This window comes from Mandrillus leucophaeus, unplaced genomic scaffold, assembly GCF_000951045.1.
Source record: "Mandrillus leucophaeus isolate KB7577 unplaced genomic scaffold, Mleu.le_1.0 Scaffold722, whole genome shotgun sequence".
Classification (NCBI taxonomy): domain Eukaryota; kingdom Metazoa; phylum Chordata; class Mammalia; order Primates; family Cercopithecidae; genus Mandrillus; species Mandrillus leucophaeus.
The window spans coordinates 1,252,986-1,258,985 of record NW_012107831.1 but is presented as its reverse complement, the minus strand read 5'-3'; positions in this window follow the sequence as shown (position 1 = coordinate 1,258,985).

Sequence of the window (6,000 nt, the reverse complement as noted above, 5' to 3'; positions counted from 1 at the left end):
TGACGAAGTTACCTTATATGATCTAAAAGGGAAGGGAATCCTCAGTTCTGGGAATTGCCCACCCCCTTCCCAGAAAGCTCATGAATAATCTACCCCTTGTTTAGCATATAATTAAAAATTAACTATACATGTACTCAGCTGAGTGGCCCTGCTACTGCTCTGTCTATGGAATAACCATCCATTCTTTATTCCTTTACTTTCCTAATAAACTTGCTTTCACTTTACTCTATGGACCCATCCCAAATTCCTTCTTGTGGTGAGGTTTCCAAGAACCTCCTCTTGGGGTCTGAATTGGGACCTCTTTCCAATAACAGTACCATTGCATTCCAGCCTGGGTGACACAGCAAAATCCCACGTCTAAACAAATGAACAAACAAAGAGAACAAAACAAAAAGATCTCATCGCAGCAACTAAGGCCCACTATTAAACTGAGAGTTAATCATAAGATTATGTTTTCCTTTTCCACACCTTACCACCACCATAATAGTGCTTCAGTATAATAACAGGGGGTTACAATTTAGAGCTACAAGACATAAACTCTATTTAGATTTCCTAGAGAAACTTTAATTTGAACTACAAAAAAAAAAAAACAAACAAACCTAAAACAACATCATATTTTAAAAAAGACATTTCCACTGGTGTTCAGAAAAAACATAGTAAATAAAAGAAAAAATTGTTTTTAAAAAGATATGTCCCCCTAAGATCGGGAAGAAGGCAATGATGTCCCCTTTCCCCAATCCAATTCAACATCATACTGGAAGTTCCAGCTAATGCAATACAACAAGAAAAGGAAATAAAAGGTATACAAATTGGAAAAGAAGAAACAAAACTATCTTTGTTCATAGATGACATGACTTCTCTATGAAGAAAATCTCCCAAAATAAGAATTTTAAAAAACTTCTGGAACTAAGAAACAATTACAGTAAGTGAGAGCTTAATTTTACACATCAACTTGACTGAGCCACAGAGTGCCAAGACATTTGGCCAAAAATTATTCTGAGTGTTTTTGTGAGGCTGTTTTTGGATGAGATTAACATTTAAATCAGTAAACTGAGTAAAGCAGATTCCCCTCCCCAATGTGGGAGGGCCTCATTCAATCAGTTGAAGACTTGAATAAAACAAAATGACTAACCTCCAAGTAAGAGAGAATTCTTTCACCTTGATGGCCTCTGAACTGGAACATCAGCTTTTTTCTTGCCTTCAGACTCAAACTAAACCATTGACTCTTCTTGGGACCCACCCCTGCCACCCTTTGGACTGGAACACCACCATCAGATCTCCTAGGTCTCTAGTTTGGCAGTTCACCCTGCAGATAATGGGACTTGCCTGCCTCCACAATTGTGCGAATCAATTCCTTACAATAAATCTCTCTCTCTCTCTCTATATATATATATATACATACACACACACACACACGCACACACCCCTTGTTGGTTCTATTTCTCTGGAAGGCCCTAACAAAGTTGAAAGATACAAGCTTAATATACAAAAGTCAACCGATTTCCTATATCAACAACAGCATGAACAACTGAAATTTGAAACTAAAAACACACTACCATTTATATTTGCACCAAAAAAAAAAAAACTTAGGTATGAATTTAACAAAAATTAGAGAGTATGTATGCATAAAACAACAAAACTCTAATTTAAGAAATTAAAGGAGATAAAAATAAGTGGAGAGCTATTCCACATTGATGGATTAGAAGATTTAAGATAGTTAAGATGTACATTCTTCTCAAATTCATCTATAGATTCAGTTCAACCTTAATATAAACTGTGGACTTTAGTTAATATATCAGTAATAGTTCATTATCAAATATACCACACTAATGTAAGGTGTTAATAATAAAGGAAACTGTGGGGTGGAAGGAGAGATATATGAGAACTTTCTGTGCTATGTGCTCAATTGTTAGGAAAATCTAAAACTTATAAAATATAAAATCTATTTTTTAAAAAAGGCTGTTCTATGGCTTCCAGAAAAAATGAAGTAGACATACTTTTCCCTATTCCCTCCACTAAGTACAGCTAAGAATTCTGCACAGTATATGTAAAACATGAAAAGACTCTGAAAAGTGGAAAGAAGACAGAAGAACCAGGAACCTTGGGATCTGAGGAATGACAGGACAGTGAGTTCCACAGATTTTCTGTTTTGCCTCATTTATCCTAAACTTGGCACTATAGAAGCAGGTTTCAAATTTCTAGGTACTAGACAGAGCAACAGGCTCACCTTTTTAAAAAAAGTTCCAAAACAGCCTGCTCTTTCTAGCCATAGGATCAGGAAAGTGGCAGAACTGCTCAACTCCAGTCAAACAGCATAGAGAAAATATACAGCTCTATCCCCATTCCCATCAGATAATGTGGAGTCTAGACTTCCACCTTAACCAGGTGTAACAAAACACTCCTCTTACCCTCCAGAGTGACGTTGGGGAAGGTTGAACTGGGATTCATGATTCATGATTTTCAGCCTAGCAGAAAGAGTGCCCTCCTCTTCCTTCATTGTCAAGGGTGTGAGGGGCGAGGGTGGAGATCAGGTGGAGAAACTTAACTTCCATCCATTACCAGGAAGTAGTGAGACACCTCTCCCCCTTTATGCTGTGGTGACTTTAGTGAAGGCCAAATGGACAGAAAGGACTTTTATCACCCCACAACGATGGTGGAAGCCACATGGAGAATACTAACAAGGCACCCCTGTGCCTCCGGGTAGTTAGTAGTGGAGGCCTAATTGGGAGCCTGAATTATCAAACCCATCTAGCAATAATAAGGCAGCCCTCTTACACCTAAAGTGTAAATGGAGGCTCAGTAGGGAGCCTGGGTATCCACTCCCATCTTGTAGCACGAAGGAAGCAACCTCTTTCCCTGACTGCACAATGTCAGGTATGTAAGAAGAGGTGTCAGAGGACTGCCAAACAGATTGAAATAAAATCCAAAAGTAATAACAAAATATCCAAAATGTTCAGGATTCACATGAAAATCACTCCTCATACCAAGAAACAGAAAAGTCTAAAATTGAATGAGAAAAGATAATCAACAGACACCAATGTCTGGACGATACAGATTATAGAATCTAACAAATATTTTAAAGTAATCATCATAAAAATGTTCCAAGGAATAATTACAAATTGCATTGAAACAAAAAACAGAAAGTTTCAGCAAGTGAAAAATACAATGTCCCACCAAAAGATGCCAATGTCAGGATGATACAGACTATAGAATGTAACAAATATTTTAAAGTAACCATCATAAAAATGTTATGAGGAACAATTACAAAATGAGTTGAAACAAAAATTAGAAAGTTTCAGCAATTGAAAAATACAATGTTCTAATCAATTAATGAACTCAAAAGTAGAATGGAAGAAACAGAGGAAGAAAATAGCGAACCTGAATACAGAATAACAGACATTACTCAATACGCTGGGTGCGGTGGCTCACGCCTATAATCCCAGCACTTTGGGAGGCCGAGGCAGGCGGATCACAACGTCAAGAGATCGAGACCATCCTGCCAACAAGGTGAAACCCCGTCTCTACTAAAAATACAAAAATGGGCTGGGCGTGGTGGCGCGTGCCTGTAGTCCCAGCTATTCCCAGCTACTCGGGAGGCTGAGGCAGAGAATCGGCTGAACCTGGGAGGTAGAGGTTGAAGTGAGCCGAGATCCTGTGGAGGCGGAGGCTGAGGTGAGCCGAGATCCTGCCACCGCGCTCCAGCCTGGCGACAGAGCAAGACTCCATCTCAAAAAAAAAAAAAAAAAAAAAAAAAAAAAAAAAAAAAAAAAAAAATTAGTATGAACAACAGAAGGAAAAAAGACAAAAAAATACAGAGCCTCAGTAATCTGTGGGAATTTACCAACAAAAAAAATCTGACATTTGTGTCATCAGATCCTAGAGGGAGAAAAGAAAGAGGGTGGCCTTGAAAAGTATTTGATGAAAGAATGGCTAAAATATTCCCAAACTTAGCAAGATACATAAACCTACAAACTCAAGAAGCTGAACAAACACCAAACAGGATAAACCCAAAAAGTTCACATCAAGACAATTACAAAAAAAACTTCTGAAAACCAAAGATAAATCTTGAGAGGCACAAGAGAGAAATGTCTCAAGTCCAGGGGAAAATTTCAAATGGCAGTGCATTTCTCATCAGGAAAGATGGAGGCCAGAACGAAGTGTCCCAGCATTTTTAAATAACTGATAGAAAACAACGTTAACTTAGAATTCTATGTCTAGTGCAATATCTTTCAAAAATGAAGTGAAATAAAGACATTCTCAGATGAAAAAAAAAAAAAAAAAAACAATTCGTCACCAGCAGACCTATCAATAAAAGAATGGCTAATAAAATTCTGAAATAAAAAAGAAAAAAGAAATCTTGAAATATCAGGAACAAAAAAGAACTACAAAGAGAGTAAGTATATGGGTAAATACAATAGATTTTCTTTTTCCACTTGCCTTTTATAAACTATGTTTTAGAGTAAAAATTCTAACACTGGTATGGTTCTCAATTGATATAGAAGAAATATTTAAAAATCAGTTACATATAAAGGCAGGCAAAGGGATGTAGATGATGCTAAGATTTCTATACGCAAATATGTAAAGTGGTAACTCGTGTATGTGTGTATAATAAATACTTTATTCTAGGTATTAAAATACTGTATAAGCAGATAAACTAAAAATGCTATAGATGAATTAATTCTACAAAATGTTAAGCCACTAGAAGGGAGAAAAAAAGAAACAAAAAACAGGGAAGAAACTGAAAAAGTAAAATAGCAGACAATAGCCCTTCCATATGAATAAATGCATTAGAAGTAAGCAATCTAAATGTCCCAATTAAATGACAAAGATTTGGCGAGGTGTATTAAAATAAAACAAAAACAACCAACTGGGCACAGTGTCTCATGCTTATAATTTCTGGACTTTGGAAGGTTGAAGTAAGCAGATCACTTGAGGCCAGGAGTTTGAAACAAGCCTGGGTAACAAAGCAAGACCTTCTCTCTATTATAATTAAAAACAATTTATTTTAAAAAACCACCATGATCCAACAATATACTGTCTATAAGAAATTACCTTCAAATATACCAATGTGGGTAAATTGAAAGACAAAGAATAGGAAAAGATATCATTCATACATTAATTAAAAGAAAGAAAGGGTTATTATATTAGTATGAGATAAAGCAGACTTCAAAGAAAATTACCAGCAACAAAGATGGACATTATATAATGTAAACATTACATGATAGAAACTTAAAAAAAATTATCTCAATCCTGCTCCTTCTGCAAGAAACTCTTGATACACTAGTAATAGTGGGAAACTTCCTCACTTTGATAAAGAACATAATAAAAAAGGAGCCAAGAACACAGAGCAATCCCAAGTGTGTATGTACCAAACAAATGAACTTTAAAATATGCGAAGCAAGCAATGATAGAACTGAAAAGAGAAACAGACAAATTCACAATTGTTGGAGACTTCACGCTCCTCAATCTCAATTGATAGAACTAGGAAAAAAATCACCAAGTATATACACGAACTCAACACCACCATTAACAAACAGGATCTACTTGACATTTTTAGCAAATTCCACACAGTAAAAGCAGAATACACATTTTCTTCAAGTGCCAACAAAACATAAAAAAAATAGGCAATATCTTGGGTCATAAAACAAACCTCAGCACATTTAAAATCATTACCAGCATACACTGTATTCTCTGAATACAGTAGGCTCAAACTAGAAAACAGTAATAAAACGTAATAGAATTTTTTTTTTTTTAAATCTTAGAAACTAAACAATGCACTACTATAGAATCCTTGGTTGAAGAAATCTCAAGGGAATTAAAAGATATACACATTGAGCTGAATGAAAATTTGAGGCCTGGCGCGGTGGCTCAGGCTTGTAATCCCAGCACTCTGGGAGGCCGAGGCGGGCGGATCACCAGGTCAGAAGATCGAGACCACGGTGAAACCCCGTCTCTACCTAAAAAAAAAAAAAAAAAACAAAAAAAACGTAGCCAGGCGTG